General features: G+C 40.9%; 1 long non-coding RNA gene across 1 annotated transcript; it reads left to right on the top strand.

Moving 5' to 3' along the window:
- Positions 1-1,435: 1,435 nt before the first annotated feature.
- LOC123380130 lies at positions 1,436-10,500 on the top strand. The gene is made up of 3 exons (XR_006585498.1): positions 1,436-3,090; positions 3,848-3,985; positions 7,117-10,500. It is a non-coding gene; the product is annotated as an uncharacterized LOC123380130 (long non-coding RNA).
- The last annotated feature ends 11,396 nt before the right edge of the window (positions 10,501-21,896 follow it).

Below are 21,896 nucleotides of genomic sequence, written 5' to 3'. Positions count from 1 at the left end.
CCGACTGAACCACCCAGGTGCCCCTCCCAGTGTCCTTTAGAAGTATATTTCACCTGTTACTTGAAGAGGCAAGTTGATGCCCTAGCAACTGCTAGGATCCATGCTAACATTTTAGGGGGCTTTATGTCCTTGGATCTTCTTACCCAGCAGACCTAGGGTTGGAACAGCTGTTTGGAGTCGCCCCCCCCACCCCCCCACCAAACCTCTCCCTGCACCTGTTCTGCTTTCCAAAGTGACTCTGTTCTCCCTCACTTGCTCATCACTCCACCAACCCACAGGGATGCAGAGTCAGCAGGAAGGTACTAGGGATCGAGTAAGAGAATTTCTGGAAGTGGAATAAGCTCAGAGTCATCCACTCCTAATCAACTCAGGCACTAAAAAAATTCTGGGCAACACAAGTAGGCAATTAAGCATAAGTGTATGCCATTTGCTTTGTAGGTGAATATAAATTGCAGAGACTAGAGTTTTGAGACACTGTGCTCAAGCCAAAACTAGGGCATACTGTACTTCTTCCATCAAATCATATACCATAAGTACAGAGGAGCCCATAGGATTAAGCCCAGAATTGATACGTTCAAAGGAAGCTTGGAGAAAAGTGCTGTTTCAAACATTCCTGCCACTATAACCACAGAGCATTGCACTGAGGTTTGATATCAAAGATTTGCTGAGGACCTGACACATTTACCATTATGCAAATGACATATTCTTACTTTTCCCAGCCGTGAAGTTCAATTAATGTTTTATGTGAAGTCAAATAGCCTGCGACTCCTTAAAGTTCTAGTTTTAAACAAGCAGTGGTATTGTCAGCCGGCTTTGATGCCTGCTTATCTCTAAGCAAGGAGAGCAGGAACAAAGATATCTGGGCATTTTACACTGGTTATGTAATTGCAGAGTTCACAGTCTCTTTGCCCTTTTCAAGGTCTTGGGGACTGTCTGATCTGACTTTCCCCAAGCCAGATAGCTGAGGACAGCCTCTGAAAGATCATCTCTCTCTTTCATTCCCCTCTCCCCAGAATATTTTACGTGAGTTTGCACTTCATCTGATCCTTCACCAGGAAGGATTTAATAGGCCCTTAGAGCTGGAGGACACTGTAACCCAGATGAGAGGGACTGAGTTTCCATTCCCCTGCTTACTCACAGAGGTGGGAGCAAGACACCTAGGTGCTTTTGAGGCTTGATTTTTTCACCAGTCAAATGGGAATAATGTGCAAAGCGATGTGTTATCAAATGGTGATCAAAACAGATCCTGGGGCGCCTGGGTGGCTCAGTCGGTTGGGCTTCCGACTTCGGCTCGGTGTGAGTTCCAGCCCCGCGTCAGGCTCTGTGCTGATGGCTCGGAGCCAGGAGCCTGCTTCAGATTCTGTATCTCCCTCTCTCTCTGCCCCTCCCCTGCTCATGCTCTGTCTCTGTCTCAAAAAAAAAAAAATCAAAAAAAAAAATCAAAAAAACCCAACAGATCCTGATGTGGAAGTCCGAAAATCACTTGCTGAGCACTTACTGTATGCCATGTAATCTACCAGGGCCTGGAGATGCAGTGATGGAGCAAAGATAGACGTAGTCACTTTTCATATGGGTTTACTTGAATCTTTTAGAAAGTCAGGTATTCATGGGTTCTTGGCCTTTTGGCTAAGATCGGGTGTGGAAAGTTAGATATTCAGTTTTAGAAGGCACATGAACAAAAGTAAACTTTAAGTGTGACAGATGCCCCAGGGTTGGAGGTATACGGTGCTGTGAGAGGCTGTGTTAGGGGCATCTGTTCTAGATCGAAGGTCAGAGAAGCCTTCCCCTGGAGTGGCAATGGAGCTACAGTCTGAAGGGACAATAGGAAGTCACTAGGGGAAGAGGTAGAGGAGAGCATTCCAGGCAGGGAGAATGGCATGTACAAAGGTCCCATAAAGAAGAGACTGTATGTCTCTGGTATGCAAGGGACTGAAAGATCATGCAGAAGGACCCCTGGCACCTTGCCCTACCACTATTATAATTGAGGGTACACATTGCATACAGAGGGGAGAATAAAAACAACTTCGCATCCTTAAATGACCTTAAAAAAGTCAGAAAAACCACATGTAATCCTACTTTTCAAAATGAATAAAACTTTGAGCCATGTTTCAAAAGTTAAAAACAACTTTATCTCTGACTTTTGTAACTTTGATGTCTTCAGATTTATAACAATAGTTGAAGATATGATTATCGAGTGAGGAACTTCTGGCTTTTGAGCAATGAAAATAATAAACGTATTTGTAACTTTATAACATTTTTATTTACATACCTACATTTTCCTTTATTCAGGGTGCCCCACTCCTCAGAAGGTTGGACTCTTGCAAACAGTGTAAGGCTCATTTCCTAGGGCTTGAATCTCCCTCTAGGTTCTCTCTTGATGGTGCTAGTGTGACTGGAATGACTCCAAGTGACTCTAGAGGGAGGTAGTTGGGGCCAGCTCACAGAGTCCTGCAGGTTACGCTTAGAAGTCTTGTCTTTACCTTGAGATCAAGGAGGAAGCCCCTGGGGTCACGGGGACATGATCTCTTACACTTTGAGATCATCTCTCTGCTTGCAGAGTGAAGAGTGCATCAGAGATGTAAGACAGAGTAAGTGCAAGTGTGTGAGAAAATAGGTTCTACTTACATAAATGGGTTAGAAAAAAGCTTAGGGCGGAAAGCCCCCTCCACAAGGCAAAAACGCCTGAGGTTCACTTGCGAGATGCTATAATGGGTTCACAAGTAACTTGTTATATCACCTGCAGGAAATTAGCTTCCATCTCGCGCCAATATACTATTGTGCTTTGATCACAAACTCCACTTGCTCCCCAGACCCTTTGCTTCTGACACCTACAAGTTAATGATTACTATCTGATTGTTTTCTCCACGTTCACCTGTGTAAGATCTTGTTTTCTTCATGTTCACCACGTGGGTAAAAATCTGTTCTCCTCACGTTCACCACGTGGGTAAGATCTTGTGCGCTCAATAAGTAAGTGACACACGGCCTGTTGGGGGCTCCTGTTTCCCCCCGGATGCTATCTTTCATATTTGCTTCTGTGTCCGCTCTCTTGCTGGCCAACGTGGAACTCCAGACTCAAAGTCTGTGACACAAGTAGGCAAGTTAGGAGACACTGTAGTAACAGAGTTGAGAGAAGATGGAAGTTTGTTCTGGGGTGGTGACGGTGGTGGTGGAATGGAGAGGAGAAGGGAATTGAAAGATATTTAGGTGGTAAAATGAACAGCACTTGATTCGGGCTGAGAACCAGTTGGGTGGTGAAGCCACGCCCCGAACAGGGAAGCTACTGGAAGATGGGCAGGCCTGGGGTCTTAGAGGGTACGTACACAGGTCAAGTTTGATCCTGGTTTTCCAGGAATTGAAGAATTCCTCAGATGATGGTACAGTTACACTCCATTCAAACGTGGTGCTTTAAACCCAGCATTCCCGAAGCTCATTGTGTCATCCTTTAAACCCCCCTGCTAAAATGCGCAGAATTCATTCCTTTGTCAAAACCACTATTGTACCTCCTTGGAGAACTTATTTAAACGTATCTATACTCGGGAGCCCAGACAGAGGAAGCATTAAGCCAGAATCTTCTTCTTTTAATAACCTCTGTGTTTACATGGTATCTTTTAAATTCACAAGATGCTTTACCACAGTGCTACTCAAAGTGTGGTCTCCAGAAGGCAGCATCACTTGGGAGCTTGTTAGAAATGCAGATACCCAGACCTTCTGAATCAAACTTGTATTGCGGGTGTTAGTAGGGGGAGGTCTGCAGTCTGTGTTTTGGCAAGCTCTGGGGGTGCATCTGCCGCATACTTAAGTTTGAGAAGCCCTGCTTATCATATAATTTCTCTTCCATGCTTAACAGCAATTATGGAAGGTAGATATTATCATCCTTTTCTCGCTAAAGAAGAACCAAGACTCTGACAGGTTAAATGACCTGCTGAAACATACAGATGGTGGTGGCAAAGGTTGAAATCCAGTCCACGGATCTCCTAAGTCTACGGTTAGTGCCTTCGTAGTCTTCTTACTTGAAATGAGTGCAAGGACCTTAAGGGAACAGATGAGTAAGCTTTAATGGGGACAGAGGGGGGGGTTTGGAAGAGATGGAAGGATATCCTACTTCACACCAAATAATAAAACATCAGATTATATTCTTCTGCCTAGGGAGGGCCTCCTAAATTGGAGCAGGGGTGTGCTGGAGCTTGCTGGTACCAGTCATGAGAGGACATAATGCACATCTCTTCCAAGTTCCGTGTTCATTAGTGACATGCTGGTAGGTTAAAATAGACCACAATGGGAATATTTACACCACAGAAAATGGCAAAGGCTGCAAATCAGGGCTTTTCACTAATACTCCCAAGGGCAGATTGTTACATACTTTACCAGCACACCCTGGTGTGTGTGGGGGAGAGTTAAAAGATCTCAAATACAATGTATCATAAAATAGGGAAGGAGTTACTAGAGAAATGGGGCACGGTCTCTGTGATCAAGACAAGATGTTGCCAATTATAATGAGCCAGGTGTTTCTTCTATGGATTAAGATAAGTGGGAACAAATAAATGTATCTTAAATCTTCTGCTTTTAGCTGAGCTAACCTAGTCAAGATGGGACAGACTTACTAAATACAGTTAGTTTTGAGACAAAATAACAAACATTTTAAAACCGTGGTCTCTAGTATCTTTTAAACATGGAAAGCAACATGGACAGGATTTTCATAACACTTCTTCAGCCTTTCCCCATCATCAGCTTGAAGTCGCTTATAAGAACTATTGAACAAAATGATAAGAGGTGCCATTAACAAGACCTACAGAATCTGGAAAGAAATGAGTTTTTCCCAAGATCAGGCTTCTGTTATATTTCAGTTAGAGTTTAAATTGAATAAAATTGTATGCATTTTTCTAAAAACCCAAGAAAGAGAAACTCTAATTATATTGACCTATAGATTCACTCTGGGAGGATTATTTAAAATGGAACTTATCTTAGCTAAAATCTGAATATATCTTGGTTTAGGAACCAAGAATGAAAAACTATGATGTTGGGTTTTTAACTCAGAATGTCATAAAACTTGGCTATTGAAACCAGTGATAGGAATCACCTACATCCCCCTAGTCCATGTAGGTCTCAATCTGGGTTTCACATTAGAATCACTGGGTGGGGGAGGGCGCCTGTGTAGCTCAGGTGCTTAAGTGTCTGACCCTTGATTTTGGCTCAAGTCGTGATCTCACGGTCATGAGATGGAGACCCTAGTTGGGCTCCATGCTGAGTGTGAAGCTTGGGACACTCTCCCCCTCTGACCCTCTCCCCCACTCACACACACTCTCTTAAAAAAAAAAAAATCATTGGGGCAGCTTTAAAAAGAGTTGATTCCCAGGCTTCACTCCAGACCAGTTAAATCAGAGTCTGGGAGTGAGACCCAGGCCTCATTTTAAAGCACCTCAGATGGTTCCAATGTACATCTAAGGGCAGGAACCCCAGTCCTGGAACAATGATAGAAACCACCCTCCTATTTTACAGATGAGAGGCTAAAAGCCCAAATTGGCTTCACTGACTGTTCCAGAGCCACTCACCTAGGTGCTCGCTGGTTCATCATCAGTTGGGTTAACAACTGTGGAACAGTTAGTATTGGCTCAGTCCTGGGGTGGATGCCATGGAGTTTGGGAAGACCAGTGCAATAGACTGTGGAGCTCCGTGCTTCTAACTCCCTCCCACTGGCATTTTCATCCTAATGAAGTCATTTTAAATCAGTAGTGCCTTCGGGTCTTCATTTCACCGCAAAAATCCTTTCCCACCCCAGGTTTTTCCAATGCTCTATTTAATATTACTGTACTAGCACTCTGTAATTTGTTTTCCTGGCATACATTACAGTTTGTAATGATATATTCATTTATGAGATTATTACTGTAGGCTCCCCCACCAGTCTGTCAGCTCCATGAGGGCAGGGATTGAGTCTGGGTTTTGTTCACTATTCATTTATTTAGTCAACCAGTATTTTCTGAGTGCCTACTCTGGGTTGGGCTCTGTTCCAAGAACTAGAATATTGCCTGAAACATAGTAATCACCTCATGGATGTTTCTGTCAGTTACAAAAAGGCCAAAGGAAACAATGTATGGGAGCATAAAGAGGCCACCCTTTGCCTTAAAGTGTGGTTCTCAAAGTGGTTCCCAGACAAGCTATTTCAGCATCACCTGGGAACTTGTTAGAGGTGAAAATTCTTGGGCCCCGCTCCTGACCTATGGAATCAGAAACTCTGGGTTGGGGGATGGGTGGGCAGCAGCCTGGACTAACAAGCACCCCAGGTGACTCTGCTGGATGTAAAGGTTTGAGACCCTCCTCACTGAAGAAGCTGGAGGAATTGGGAGCTGATGATATGCTTCAGGTTTTGCTTTCGCATCAGTTCACAAATGCCATCTTTGGCCCTCCCACCGGCTACCTCTGCCTATCCCTCTTTAAGGCCCCCCCACCTGCCCCAGAAAATCTAAAAGTTCAAAGTGACCATCAGATTTTGATCCTCAAGGACAGCTCTTCCATCAAGCTACGGCCCACACCATCAGGAAAGTGAGAATGCACGGTAGACACAGTTGAAAGAGATGGTTTCATGAAGCACTTTTTTTTCTTGGATAGAGCATGAGCAGGAGAGGGGCAGAGAGAGAGGGAGAGAGAGTCCCAAGCAGATTCTGCACTGTCAGCCACCCAGGCATCCCCCATGAGGCACTCTTAATAAGACTTTGAGAATTTCCTTTTTTAAATGAGTTGGCTGTGTTAGGAGTTAAACATACACAGCCTTACAAATCAGAGACAGAACTGCTGATTGGTTATAAAGTTTGATATCACCCAAAACAGAAGAGACTCTTACATATGGAGAACAAACAGAGGGTTGCTGGAGGGGTTGTGGGAGGGGGGATGGGCTCAATGGGTAAGGGGCACTAAGGAATCGACTCCTGAAATCATTGTTGCACTAGATGCTAACGAATTTGGATGTAAATTTTAAAAAAATAAAAAATAAAACAAGTTAAAATTTAAAAAGTATATATAAACAAATAAATAAATAAGTTTGATACCACCTTGTCCTGTGGTACCCGTTGCCAACTGGGGCCGCCAGCAACCCCTATTTCTGTTTGTTTCTCCCTTGCTCAGATGGCACAAGAATTTCTGAAGAAAGTCGCCAAGCCTTGCTGTTTGGTCCACTCTCAAGTCACACCAGCTTTAACAAGGCCTTCCCCGGTGCTGCTGCTCGTGCTTTTTGTCCTCTCATTCCCACTCCTCGACATCCACTTTCCACTTCCTCCCGCCAGCCCCTCTCTGACCTCCTTCACCCTCCGCTCCTACCCTGCCACTCCTCTTAGAAGGTTAAGGAGTCCATGGGGTGCCCGGGTGGCTCAGTCGGTTAAGCTCCAACTCTTGATTTCGGCTTAGGTCATGATCTCATGGTTTGTGGGTTCATGATGACAAGGTGGAGCCTGCCTGGGATTCTCTCTCCCTCACTCTGCCCTTCTCCCATGCTCTATTTCTCTCAAAATAAATAAACTTAAAAAAAAAATGTCAGAAAGTCCAGCACAATCCTTCTCAGCTTCCTTGTCTCATTCTTGTCTTTCTGCATCTTGTTTCTTCTTTCCTCATTTATCATTTCATCTATAAAGGATTTACTGGGAACCTTCTATGTCCTAGGCACAGTGCAGCCTGTAATCCTGTTCTCACTGTGCATTCAGGGAAAGCTGATTAAAAAAACAGGCAAGCAAGCAAATATATACAGTATACCAATATATGAGACAGGATAGTTATAAATTGCAACAGGAGCCATGAGGGAAATTAACCAGGTCCAAAGAGAGAGAAACAGAAAGAGGAAGAGGTGATCTGTTTCTTTCCAGGGCTTTCTTCCCTCTGCACATTGTGATTCCTGCCTGGTTTGCTTCCCTGATCTAATTACTGTCCTTTCTCTCTCTTACTTCCAATCCTTTCCTTCTGCCTACAAATAGAATTGACTCACTCCCACTGTAAAACATATCTTCATGATTCTAAGATTGTTTTACAATTGGGTGTTTGTTTCCACCTCCCTACTGAAACTGGACCTTCCATTAAACTGATATAGACTTAAAGTCTAAATCCCGTGGCCTTTGCTTAGTATTCTTGACTTGCTTATGAGACTGGGTCTCTTTTGATCTAAACCCATTCCTTCCCTGATTTCTGTGAAGTGGAACCAACCTTGTTCTCGAAACTTTCCAAATGTGCATCTCTTCTTGTCTTTCTCTTCTACATCTTCACACTCCCCTCCTTTGTGACATTTTTTATTTTCCCCAGGCAGAAGTGACCAGGCCCCTTCTCTGCTGTCTCACAGTTCTGTCCTTAACAAGTGGCTGCCCTCACTGCCCTTCTGGAGCATTTTCCTTTTCCTTTCTGGGCCTACAATATGTCCAAGGGCAAGAACTGTGAATTCAGCCTTCTGATCCCACCCCAGGGCTTTGCCATGGAGGCATTCAATAAGTATTTAGAAGGGATTGCTGTTAGCAATGGTATTCGGTAGATATCCTTAAGTAACCTCTCAAGATATTTCTTAATTAACTTGATGTATTTGTGCATTTCATGGATGTTAGGACCTGGAAGCTGGGAATTTGATATTTCAACTGGGGGAGAACTGGATTCTAAAAGTAAAAGCCAGGGCCATCTGTAGTCCTGGTGCCTATGAACAGGACCTCAGTAAAGGCTGCCATAGCAACACACAGCGTTGCTTTGTTTTAGTCGGCATAAATTAACCTTTTAAAACATATGACTGGAAAGGGTTATGTTATTTTTGTAAAGTGTATAATTACATTTTTGCTTTGAGATATCCTTCCCCCCCGCCCCACATCCCCACTATTATGACTCTGGTGGCTCATTATGACTGCGCTCCTCTGATATTTTCGCCTCCCAATGAACAGAAGCAACTTGTTGGATCACATCTGGCATGTTAATAGATGTATCTTTGCACAGTAAAATGCTAAATGATGTGCTGTGGATGCATGGGTGTTGTCAGGCTTTGCAGGGGGAGAGAGCTTGATGTTCAGAAAGTGTTTATGGCAGTGAGACTAATGAGTGGCCTCTCAGGGCTTGTTTGATTCAGCCAGACTGAGAGTGAGATGATAGGGCCCTTCAGGTGACACAGAGTATGGACTGGGGCAGTTAACAGGAATGTGGATCTTACGTATAGATGAACCAAACTGCCAGCCCCAGGTTTGTTCATAATCTTTGAACTCTACTGAGTTTTACTTGAGTATATGAAGACCCAACCACAAATCAGTAAGAACTAGACAGAGAAAAGCATTTCTACTGATTTTTTTTTAAACATGCTTCAAAATGCTCCTTTTTTCCCCCAAGTCCTATTCACAAATCCTGTTCCTCTCTCTAATCAATATGATGACAAGTGGGTGGAATAATGGGGCATAAATGGATAGCACCTTATGAGTAAAAACCAACCTTCAAACATTGTCCAAAAAGGTTTTTTTAAAAACATATCTTTTGATATTTCAAAATAGGCCACAATTAGACCTTAACAATCCCAAACTCTCATGTTATGTGCCAGATGTAGGAAAAGAAATATTCGTCCCTTTTCCCATGATTATCCATGTGTAGAGGTGTCTATTATTTGGAGGCCTGTTTAACATAGTCATCCAAACTCTGTGAGCTGAGAGGGGCAAAGTTGCAGGAAAGCCTTCAAATATTTGGTTATGCATGATCATTCTGCCTGGGAGCAAATGGACAAAGTATGGCACATTTGAATTTTTCTGAGGTCATTTTCTAATTTTATGCTAATATTAGATGCCAATGTGATTAATAATATAACCTATCAGTTTTAGCCACTTGATAATTCTTCTCACTAGGCTCACGTATAACACCATTTTTCCCCATGAGAAACCCAAATTATTTTATAAATTTTCACTTGCTAAATAAACAACAATTCTCACACTCTGAGAGCAAGACAAGTGCAATTGCATTTCAATGAGTCTAGAAAAGGAGATGCTCTTTCTTATTTAATATTTTTAGTTCCACCTGTTCTTCTCAGATACATTTTTACTTTACTCTTTGATAGTTTCCTTTGCTGAATCCCCTTTCCCACCCAATTCTTTTGAATCTGTAATTGAAAGTGCTTTCTGTAGCTCTCCAAGCAACTTTAAACCCAAGACTCTTGTGTTTTACCATCCAAAGCAGTAGAATCTACCACTTCCTGCCTCTACCACCAAGCTCCTGTTTCGTGAACTTCAATAGACTGCAAAGACCTCAAAGGCAGGGATAGAGGCTGATCCACATTTGTATCCCTGGGGTTGAGCTCAATGCTTGGCAGTTGGAGATCCTCATTAAGTGCTGTTTGAACAAAAACAACAACAACAACAAGAAATGCGTGGGTGACCATTCCATTCTAGACCACTTCATTAGAAATTTATGAGGTCCATGTAGGAGATGTAAGAATGGGAAACTATTTAACACAACGCCTCACCCCCCTCCCCTTTGGTAACCATCAGTTTGTTCTCTATAATTAAGAGACTCTTTCTTGATTTCTCTCTTTTTTTCCTTTTGCCCATTTGTTTTGTTTCTTAAATTCCACATATGAGTGAAATCATATGGTATTTGTTTTTTTCTGAGTGACTTATTTTGCTTAGCATTATGCCTTCTAGTTCCATCCATGTGGTTGCAAATGGAAAAATTTCATTCTTTTTTATGGCTAAATAATATTCATATATATATATATATATATATATATATATATATATATATGTATCTCACATCTTCTTATTCATTCATCAACCAATGGATGCTTGTGCTGCTTCCATATCTTGACTATTGTAAATAATGCTGCTATAAACATAGGAGTTAATTAAAGTTCTTGTATTCTTTGGGTAAATAACCAGTAGTGTGATTGCTGAATTGTAAGATAGTTCTATTTTTAACTCTTGAGGAACCTCCATACTGTCTTCCACAGTGGCTGCACCAGCTTGCATTTCCACCAACAGTGCACATGGGTTCCTTTTTCTATGCATCCTCACCAACAGCTGTTGTTTCTTGTGTTGATTTTAGCCATTTGGACAGGTGTGACGTGATAGCTCATGTAGTTTCGATTTGCATTTCCCTGTCAGTAACTGATGATGAACACCTCTTCCTGTTTCTGTTGGCTAGGTTGTTCCAAATTCTGAAGGTTCTTAGTCTTTGGGAGAAAGAAGAGAGCTCAGATACACCAATGGGTTGGCAAAACAAAGCAGTTAACACAATTGAGCACAATTGAGGTGAGATCATGATCTGATCTGATCATGATCATGATCTGAGCCAAAGTCAGAAGCTCTGCCAGCTGAGCCACCCTGTACACTCTTTTGGTGTACAATTCTATGAATTGTGTGTGTGTGTGTGTGTGTGTGCTATTGTATTATTTTTAAATGAAGTGTATTTGATATACAATGTTACTTAGTTTCAAGTATACAACATATTGATTAGACAATTCTATACATTACTCAGTACTCACCACAATAAATGTAGTTACCATGTGTCCCCACACAATGTTATTACAAGATCATTGACTATATTCCCTATGCTGTACTTTTCATCTCCATGACTTATTTATTTTATAATTGGAAGTTTTTATTTCTTAGTTTCCTTTACCTATTTTGCCCGTCGCCCCCATTCCCCTTTCCTCTGCTAACCACATTTGTCCTCTGTATTTATTATTGTTTTAAGTTTATTTATTTATTTCAAGAGGGGGTAGAGGCAGAGAGAGAGAGAGAGAATCCCAAGCAGGATCTGTGCTGTGAGTGCAGAGTCTGATGTGGGGCTTGATCCCATGAACTTGTAAGATCATGACCTGGGATGAAATCGAGGGTCAGCATTTAACCAACTGAGCCACCCGAGGGCCTCTGTTCTCTGTATCAATGAGTCTGTTTCTGTTTTTGCTTGTTTGTTCATTTGTGTTTTAGAGTCCATGTGTAAGTGAAATCATATGGTATTTGTCTTTCTCAGTTTTTTGAATTTTTACATATGTATGGTTTTGTGTTCTCTCCACCATAATCAGGCACAGAACAGTTTCATCACCCCAAAGAGCTCCCTTTTGCTGTCACCTTGTAGTCATACTCTCCCCCCAGTCTCTATCTCCTGGTGACCCCTGGTCTGTTCTCCATGACTGTAATTTTACCTTCTCAGTAATGTCCTATAAATGGATTTCTTTGGTACCTAAACTTTTGAAATTGGCTTTGTTTACTCATTATGATGCCTTTAAGATTCATCCAAGTTGTATATACCAAAGTTCATTCCTATTTATTGATGAATGGGATTCCGTTGTATGGATGTACCACAGTTTGTTTAATTCATTTGTCAATTTGTAGTGGATAACCTTCCCAAAGATGTCCACATCCTAATCCCCAGAACCTGTGTTGTGGCATGTTATAATACATTATCTTCCAAGGCAAGAAGGAAATTAAGATCGTTAATCATCTGAACTGGCTGCTGATGACTTCAAAAATGGAAGGGACCATGAGCCAAAGAATGCAAGCAGCCTCTAGAAGCTGAAAAAGGCAAAAAAAAAAAAAAAAAAAAAAAAAAAAAAAAAAAAAGAAAAGGATTCTTCTTTAGAACCTCCAGCTAAGAATGCAGCCTATCAGAAACCTTGATTTTAGCTCAGTGAGACCTGTTTCAGATTTCTCATTTCCAGAAAGCTAGAACATGCCCCCAATGCAGGACTTGATCTCCAGAACTGTGAGATCACAATCTGAGCTAAAATCAAGAGTTGGACACTTAATTGACTGAACCACCCAGGCGCCCCATGGGTAGTGGTTTTAATTTGCATTTCCCTAATAGCTAATAATGTTGAACATCTTTTTATGTGTCTGTCTGTTAACTTGACATCCTTTTTAGTGAAGTGTCTAAGTCTTTAGTCCATTTTCAAGATTGGGTTATTTATTTTATTGTTGAGTTTTGAGAGTTCCATTTTCTTTTCTTTTCTTTTCTTTTCTTTTCTTTTCTTTTCTTTTCTTTTCTTTCTTTCTTTCTTTCTTTCTTTCTTTCTTTCTTTCTTTCTTTCTTTCTTTCAATTCAAGTTAGTTAACATACAATATAGTATTGGTTTCAGGAGTAGAACTCAGTCTTTCATCATTTACATATAATACCCAGTGCTCATCCCAACAAGTGCCCTCCTTAATGCCCATCACCCAATTAATCCATCTCCTTACCCACCTCCCCAGCAACCTTCAGTTTGTTCTCTATTTAAGAATTTCTTATGGTTTGCCTCCCTCTCTGTTTTTATCTTATTTTTCCTTCCCTTCCCCTATGCTCATCTGTTTTGTTTCTTAAATTCTACATATGAGCAAGAGTTCTATTTTCTGTGTACAAGTCCTTTGTTGCACATGGGTCTGTTTGTGGGAGTCTACTTCTTACCTCTCTATTCTGTTCCATTGATCTCTCTGTCTATTCCTTTGTCAATATTACACTGTTGGTTAATGGAGCTTTCTAGTAAGTCTTTAAAGTGGATAATGTGATTCATCCAGTTTACTCTTCTTTATCAATATATTTTCTAGCTATGCCTTTTGCCTTTCCATATAAAATTTAAAACCTGTTTGTATATATCAACAAAAAATCCTGCTAGGATTTTGATTGGGATTAGTTAAGTCTATAGATAATTTTGGGGAAGTTGATTATCTTTACTGTCTCTATTTATTTGATCTTCTTTAAGTTTTTTTTTTATCAGCTTTTTAGTTTTCAGCATATAGACCCTGTACATGTCTCATTATATTTCTATTTCTTGAGTTATTATAAATAGTGTTGTTTTTTAAATTTCAGTTTCTAATTATACCTTGTTAGTATATAGAAATGCAATTGATTTTTTTGCATGTGTCGACTTTGCATACTGCAACCTTGCTAAATCTACAATTAGTTTTAGAGGCTTTTTATGGATTTCTTGAGATTTTCTATATAGACAATCATGTCTGAAAATAGAGTTCTATTTCTTCCTTTCTAATTTCTGTGCCCTTTCTTTCTTTCTTCTTCTTCTTCTTCTTCTTTTTTTTTTTCTTATTGCACTGGCAAGGATTTCCTACACAATGTTTAACAGAAATGGTGAGAGTGAATATCCTTGCCTTGATTCCAATATTGGGAGAAAACATTCTGTGAACCACCATTAAGTATAATGTTAATTGTAGGGTTTTTAGATGCCCTCCAACCAGGTTCAGGAAGTGGCCCTTCTATTCCTAGTTTATGGCATTGTTTACATGAATGGATATTTTATCAAGTGTTTTTTTTTTTTTTTTGTACCTGTTTGAAAGAATCATGTAGTTTTTCTTTTTTATATTCCTAATAGGGTAGATTACATCAATGGGTTGATTTTCAAATATTGAAGCAGTCCTGCATTTCCAAAATAAACTGTGTTTGGTCTTGAAATAGTATTCTTTTTATATATTAACTGGTTTCTATTTGCTAATGTTTTACTGGAGATTTTTGTCTTTATGTTCAAAGGGGATGCTGATTTACAGTTGTCTGTCTATCTCTCTCTCTCTCATTCTCCCTTGTATCTTTATCTGGTTTTGGTATCAGTAATGCAGGCCACACAAAATGTATTGGAAAGGATTTCTCTCTTCTATTTTCTGGATGATATTATGTAGAATTGCCATTATGCTTTTGTAAAATGTTTGATAGAATTTACCAGTGAAACCATCTGGATATACAGATTTATTTTTCCAAAGGCTTAAACATTTTTTTTTTTAATTTATCATATACTAGAGGTTTCTGGGTGGCTCAGTCAGTTAAGCATCCGTCTCTTGATTTCAGCTCAGGTCATGATTTCATGATTTGTGAGTTCAAACCCTACATCAGACTCTGTGCTGGCAGTGGGGATTGTCTCTCTCCCCCTCACTCTGCCCCTCCCCTGCCCACTCTTGCTCTCTCTCTAAAAATAAACTTAAAAAAATAAAAATAAATAAAAATTTATCATGTAGTAGAATTGATTTATTTTCTTTTGATATACAGTTCTGTGATCTTTAAAAAAAAACTATGGATTTGCTCTTTTAAAGAATATTTATAATGCAAATTCAATTTATTTATTTCACAGTTATTTAGTAGTTATAGGGCTTTTCTGACTGTTTATTTAAGCTTGGTTAATTTCATGTAAGTTGTTGAACTTTTGTTGTTAGTGTTCCCTTATGATCCTTCTAATGTCTATGGGGTCTATAATGATATTCCTTCTTTCATTGTGGAATTTTCTTAGTTTCCTTAATTCAAGAATATTCTTACTTTTATTTCTGAAGTATGTTTTCACTGGATATAGAGTGCTGTGTTGACACATCTTGTCTTTGGGTACTTGACAACTATTGTGCCTCTTTCTCCCAAATTCCAAGACTTCTGCTGAAAAATCTGTCTTTTGAGTCATTGCTCCCCTACACATAATGTGTCAATACATTTAGGTATTTCCTTTGTCGTTAGCTTTTAACATTCTTATTTTTATGTGTCTACATATGGATTTCCTCTTTCTTTCTTTCTTTCTTTCTTTCTTTCTTTCTTTCTTTCTTTCTCTCTTTCTTCCTTTCTTTCTTTCTTTCCCTATTTGGGGTTTTCTTAGCTCCTGGAAAGTTTTATAACTTTTCACAATCTCAGGAAATATTCACCATTTCTTTAAGTATTTTTTTCAGCACTATGCTCTTTTTCTTCTTCTTGTGGGACTCCAATGACACCATTAGTAGATATTTCCTTTTTCTTTATTTTTGTCTCACAAATCCCCAAGGCTCAGTTCAAGCTTCTCAATGTATTTTCTCTTTGTTGTACAGATAGAATGATTCTTACTGATCTATCTTCAAGACCACTGACTCTCTCCTCTGCCATTCCGCTCTGGTATCGAGTCCATGCCATGAGATTTTTGTTACCATATGTTTTTGGTTCTATATTGCCCACTTGTTCTATTTCTGTTTTGTTGCTGTTGTTGATACTTTCTATTTTGTTTTGAGAGTGTTCACAATTTCTTGTTGAAACTTTTATTTATTTATTTAAAAAAATTTTTTTTCAACGTTTATTTATTTTTGGGACAGAGAGAGACAGAGCATGAACGGGGGAGGGGCAGAGAGAGAGGGAGACACAGAATCGGAAACAGGCTCCAGGCTCTGAGCCATCAGCCCAGAGCCTGACGCGGGGCTCGAACTCACAGACCGCGAGATCGTGACCTGGCTGAAGTCGGACGCTTAACCGACTGCGCCACCCAGGCGCCCCTCTTGTTGAAACTTTTAAATAATATCTTAAGGAATGTCCAATAATTCCAACATCTGTGTCATCTTGGCATTGATGATCCCATGTATGTTGATGGTTTTGATGTTCTTTGCATGCTAAGTAATTTGGAATTATATTCTAGAAACTTTCAATATTATAAGACTCTGGGTCTTGATTACATCCTATGGACTGTATTGAGATTTTTGTCTCAGTAGACCCTTGACCTCCTTAGGTTCAGTCTACAAGTTCCAATCCACTTTCTGTGGCCTGCCGTTGCAGCAACACCTTAGTTTTCAAAACATTTATAGTTTCCTTTGGGTCTACATTGTGCGGGTATGTCACTCAATGGTCACTTTAAATCTAGGTGAGAACCCCTCTATTAACTTGGTTCTCAAAATCTTTGCCAATATGCCAATGAAGACCAGGTCCAGAATACACAGGTCAGGGTGAGCTCAGGAGTTCCCACACAGATGTATGGGGTTGCTTTCTGAGCTTCTTCCCGTCCACTATCTCCCAGATACTTCCTGGTTCCAGAGAGCTCCACTTTTCAGTCCTTTGTTCAGAAAGTGTCCTTCTCTGATTATGCTGCTCTGTTGAAAGGATGGAGAAAGGGGGAAGTGGAGATCATTGGGATTTAGTCTGCACTCTTGAAGCTGCAGTTCCACTGAATTGAAAAGAAGTTTCCTCTCCTTCTTTCTCCTGTAGTTTTCCTTTATTTCCATGCACCTGGCACTGCATTGCCTCGGGTTGTCTGGAGGAGAGAAAATGACTGAGGAATTTACCCTATTATCTCTGAGCTTTAGGAGATCTCTTTTCTGTTCCTTGCCCTCACATTAGAGGGATTCTCTTGGATCTTTCTCTATTTGCATCACAGTGCTCACTTTGTGTTTCAGGTAGCATTGAGTTCAAGATAGAGGATACCTGAGAGGGAAAATGGTAAACTCACCACCAGTTTGGTATTATTTTGACTCTAGTATTCTTCCTCCATCTGTCTACTGCTACTTACTTTTCAGAGACTTTGAATACCTATACAATGCAATCTAAGTTTTATCATTGCATTCCATGGGAGAGAAAGATTGGCATGTGTTTACTCCATCTTCCCTGGAATCAGAACTCAGTGCATGTATTTTTTTTGTCACCCAAAATATTTTTCCCCGTGGTAGCAGCCCTTTGGTTTCCTTTTAGGCAACAATCTCCTTCCCACTTTTAGCCCAGATGCTTCCAGAGGAGTTGGTCCCATTAATAACTCAGGGTACAACAAGTGATTCAGGCCTAAAACAATTCACTCAATGCATTCTTGTGCCCAAATTGATTGATTTAGTATTGGACATAGATCCACTCAGAGCCAAGGAGTTGGGGCAAGATTTCTGCTGGAGTTTAAACAAACAGCACTAGTTCTTTCCCTTCTAGACTTAAATTTGGAAACTTTTAGTACCAGGAGCTTCTGGTAGCTATATTGCAACCATAGAGGAGAGGGTTCCCAGAAATGTCACCAACACCAAGGGTGCAGAGCAGAGGGAGAGAGAAAAACCACAGCCTGGTATTGCCATTTGAGCGTTGGGTCAAATTTTATCTGAAACCAGTTACATTTCTCCTTGAACCATCCTGTAATTGGAGTCAACATATTCCCTCCTATTGCTCACTGTACATTTGCAGTGTACATCATTCTACATTTCCTCACATATTAAAAACCACTGATTAGTTATAACATATTTCTTTTTAAAGCATTTGCCTTTACCTTTTCCTTATGGACCTAGGCAATCTTGTTATCCATATGTCCATTTAATGTGATGAAATGGCAACAAACCCAGATTCTTCTGGAAACCTTCCTGTGACTGTGAACAGGTGTTAGGTACTGTCAAATGCCAAGAGCTCACAAAAAGAGATTTCAGTGTGTGTGTGTGTGTGTGTGTGTGTGTGTGTGTGTGTGTGTGTGAGAGAGAGAGAGAGAGAGAGAGAGAGAGAGAGAGATGAGATGGAAGGTGGGGAGAGGCTGAAATGGAGATAAGTGTATAAAGTTGCAGTAAGACATTACAAGCTTTGGTTAAACAGTATCCATTTGAGGTAGCCCAGAGAACTTTATAATTTTTCTCTCATGAAGGTAAGCCTCGTGGTATCAGCAAAATCTCCCAAGATGCTGCCAAACTTGACTGATCTCTCTCATCTCTATGCTAGAGTTCAAGGGATGTTGGACCCTCTTGCAAAGGGGGTGGCCTGGTATTGGTAGCAAAGTGCTTAGATGACTCAACCAATCACTTAAAAAACTGGAATTTGAGGGAAAAAAAACCCCACATGACAACACTTGTCTCTGAATCCAGATCTGCCTGACTCCAAAGCGATTTATTTATCCTTGAGGCTATATGATCACTTAAAGCACGACCACTTAGAAGCACACATCTGAGAAAAACTTCCTGCTCACCAGCCAGGAAACAACAACAAAGGAGTATTCATCTCCTTTTATGCTACAAATTATTGCATCGACATCCTGGAGATCATAGTCTCTTCCATAGTGGCCATAGAGACCATAGTAGATTAAATATTCCTGATATTCCTTGCTATTCCTTCCGTTAAAAGGTGGAGTGTAATTCTCACCTCCTTTTAGTATTGGCTGACCTTAGGGACTTGCTTGACCAATAGAATGCAACAGAAATGATCTTCTGGGACTTTGGGGACTAGGTCATAACAAGCCTTCCAGTATCTGCCTGAGTCTCTCTCTCTTTTTTTAAATTTATATGTATGTATGTATGTATGTATGTATGTATGTATGTATGTATGTATTTAATGAGAGAGAGAGAGAGAGAGTGCACATGAGCTGGGGAGAGGGGCAGGGGCAGAGAGAATCCCAAGCAGGCTACATGCTCAGCGTGGAGCCTGACCTGGGGCTCGATCCCACAACCCTGGGATCATGGCCTGAGCTGAAATCAAGAGTCGGACACTCAACTGACTGAGCTACCCATGTGCCCCCCAAGTCTCTTGAAACACACTCTCTTAGAGCCCTGAGCTGCCATGTAAGAAGCCCAATTACACTGAGACTCATGCTGAAGAAGCCAATGTAGATGCTCCTGCTAATAATCCCCACTGGACTCAGGCAACAAGACACCAGAAATATGAGTGAAGCATCTTGGCCATTTCTTTGTTATTCTGTGAGATATCCAAACATAGGAATTTTCTCACAGATTGAAGGATCTGTCACATACAAGTGCCCTGGGTGACCTCAGCCATTCTCTGTCCAAGGTATTAGGCTTGTTTGCCATTTGCAGAAACCCCCTACACTGCTCCTTTCTACTCCCATGGAAGCTCTTTCTAGTGGTTGTGCCACCCTTGCTCCCATTTCGCCTAACTCACGGCACCAGCAACCAACATTCCCCTCTGGGATAGCCCCAGCTTCATTCTCTTCAATAAAAACTGTTTGCTTCCCATCAGTGTTGGGGTGCAGGTGGTGTCCTGTGGTAAGAAGAGTTTGGACTTCATGGAAACTACAGTGGTTTGGTGGAGTGGGGACAGGGGAAAAGAGTTGTTTTGTTCTCCCCTGATGAGTCCATTAGAAGAAGGCAAAGCAAAACCAAACAAACATAAGATGCCAGTTAGATTTTTCTCTAATTTGTAATCACTTCTTGGGATAAGCACCTCTTCCTGGTCTCCAGGTCCTGGCAGTGTTGAGAACTGAATGATATGCCAAAGAAAATGGGACACAAGCTCTCTGAAAATGGCCCGTCTTGTTGGAGAAATGGGCTTCATATACAAAGCAGCATCTTTCGCCATGGAAGTTTTTCTTCCAGGTGAAGGCACTGTCAGACCCTTATAAAAATGTATAATTTTGTTGGGGCAACGAGACATGCACCCAAGACAATAAAAAAGCAGTACCCTTCAGTGGGTGTATGATTAAATGCTAAAAAGGTGTGGGAGAGACAGCTATGTATGCCCTGGACTGTAGGAAGGCTATTTGAAAACCATCTCAGAAAGGGAATACAGTTTCTACAGCTGTTCTCAAGTTGCCACTTTGCCCAGATGACCTCTTCATGACCTGGAGACAATCTGCCTGTGAGAATTTGAGTGTATGTTTTTCACTGAGTAATGGGACAGGCACTCCCACATTCTGAGAGGACAGACCAACAGCTCACAAAGTGGAAAGCATCTATGCATGATTCTTGGCTTGGCTTGGTTTCATCTATTAAATATATGGTTTTCTTTCATCCCAGCAAATCCTCTGAAGTGCCTATAAGCCACAGGGTGAAAAAGTGCCAGGGGTCCTGCAAGGAGGAGAATATCTTGTCCCTTTTGAGAGGTAGTATAATGAATGGTTGCATATGTCGGCTCTGGATTTGGACACCTTGAGTTTGCATCTCTGTTCCTCCACTTATTAGCTATGTGATCTTGGGGCAAGTGAATTAATATCTCTTCTTCTGGAAAAAAAAAGTGCATAAAAATTCCTCCTTCACAAGATTTCCTAAGGATTATATTAGTTAATATATAAAAATACACTTAGAATGGCGCCTAGCACATTGTAATTGCTCAGTAAATGCCAACTATTAGTATTCTGGCGTTTCCTCTTTGAGGGTACCTCTAAAGAACAAGCAGTCTGTGATAGGTTTGCAGGCTAGGCTCTAATAAACGAAATACTAACGAATAGATGTGGTAGCCTTTGGAAGCTTAAAGGAGGCAGTATTAAGACATGTTGAAAATAATGTTGCCTTACCTGGCAAGTATGAAGCATATGGAATTCACTATCCCAGGAAGTTATATAAGCCAAAAATGTAAATAGAATCAAGGAGAGGTGAAATAAAACTCTGAGTGGTAGGACATTAAAGTTAGGATGTGCTGAACTTCTGAGGCACAGAAAGCACCTGCTGTTTCCATAGCATTCCCCATGGTGGCACGATTACAGAGGGCTAGCTGGATCAAACAAGGGCCAGGCCTCACAGGAGATCTGTTTAGGTAGAGCTTGAGGAGGGTTAGTGCTTTGATGGCTGAACCTTTCCAGAGCTCACAGCTGGAAGCTCCACACCTGCCTGCCCAGAGAGGGTACTCACAAAGTTTTGTCGAGTGGCAGAGATCTCCAAATGCTGGGACCCATCCTGGCCCCCAAGATGGAGAAAGGAGCCTTGTCTCAGGAGTTTGGGTCATTGTGGCACTGTTTTTGATTGTCTATACACAAGCTATCTTCTCTTCTTTCTTGCTGACATGACCTTCAGTGTGTTCAGATATCAGAGTACAGTATATCAAGTTCCAGGGCTTGCTTCATGATTGGTCTAGACAATTGTTGTCATCCCACTCCCCTTTGCAGTGATTGGTTTACTTGTGGTCACATGATCTGGTTCTGGCCAAGTGATAGAGGGATTTAATTGAGAAGCTTTTGGAAAAGATTTTTCTCCAAGATTAAAAAAAAGTCTGCAAGTTTCATTCCGTCCTACTTTCAACACCATTATGTGAAGGTGTGATTTGTGGGGCTACAACATTTTTCTTGCAGTCATGAGGGAAACTGAAAAGATGTTCAGCCAGAACCCTGACATTGGTGAGTGACTCAGACAACCTTTGGACAGTGTACTTCCAGACTCTGTGTGAAATTACTAATTACCCCTATTGTATAAGCCACTTTTATTTGGATATTCCATTACTTGCAGATAAAAGCATCCTAACTGGTATAACTACTGTGTATGTTTTGCTCACCATCAACTAGTGCAGTGCTTGGCATACGGCTAGGAGCTCAATAAGTTTATTAA

The sequence above is a fragment of the Felis catus genome, chromosome C2, assembly GCF_018350175.1.
Source record: "Felis catus isolate Fca126 chromosome C2, F.catus_Fca126_mat1.0, whole genome shotgun sequence".
NCBI lineage: Eukaryota > Metazoa > Chordata > Mammalia > Carnivora > Felidae > Felis > Felis catus.
The sequence above is the reverse complement of the archived record's forward strand: the minus strand, read 5'-3'. Positions and strand labels throughout refer to the sequence as shown.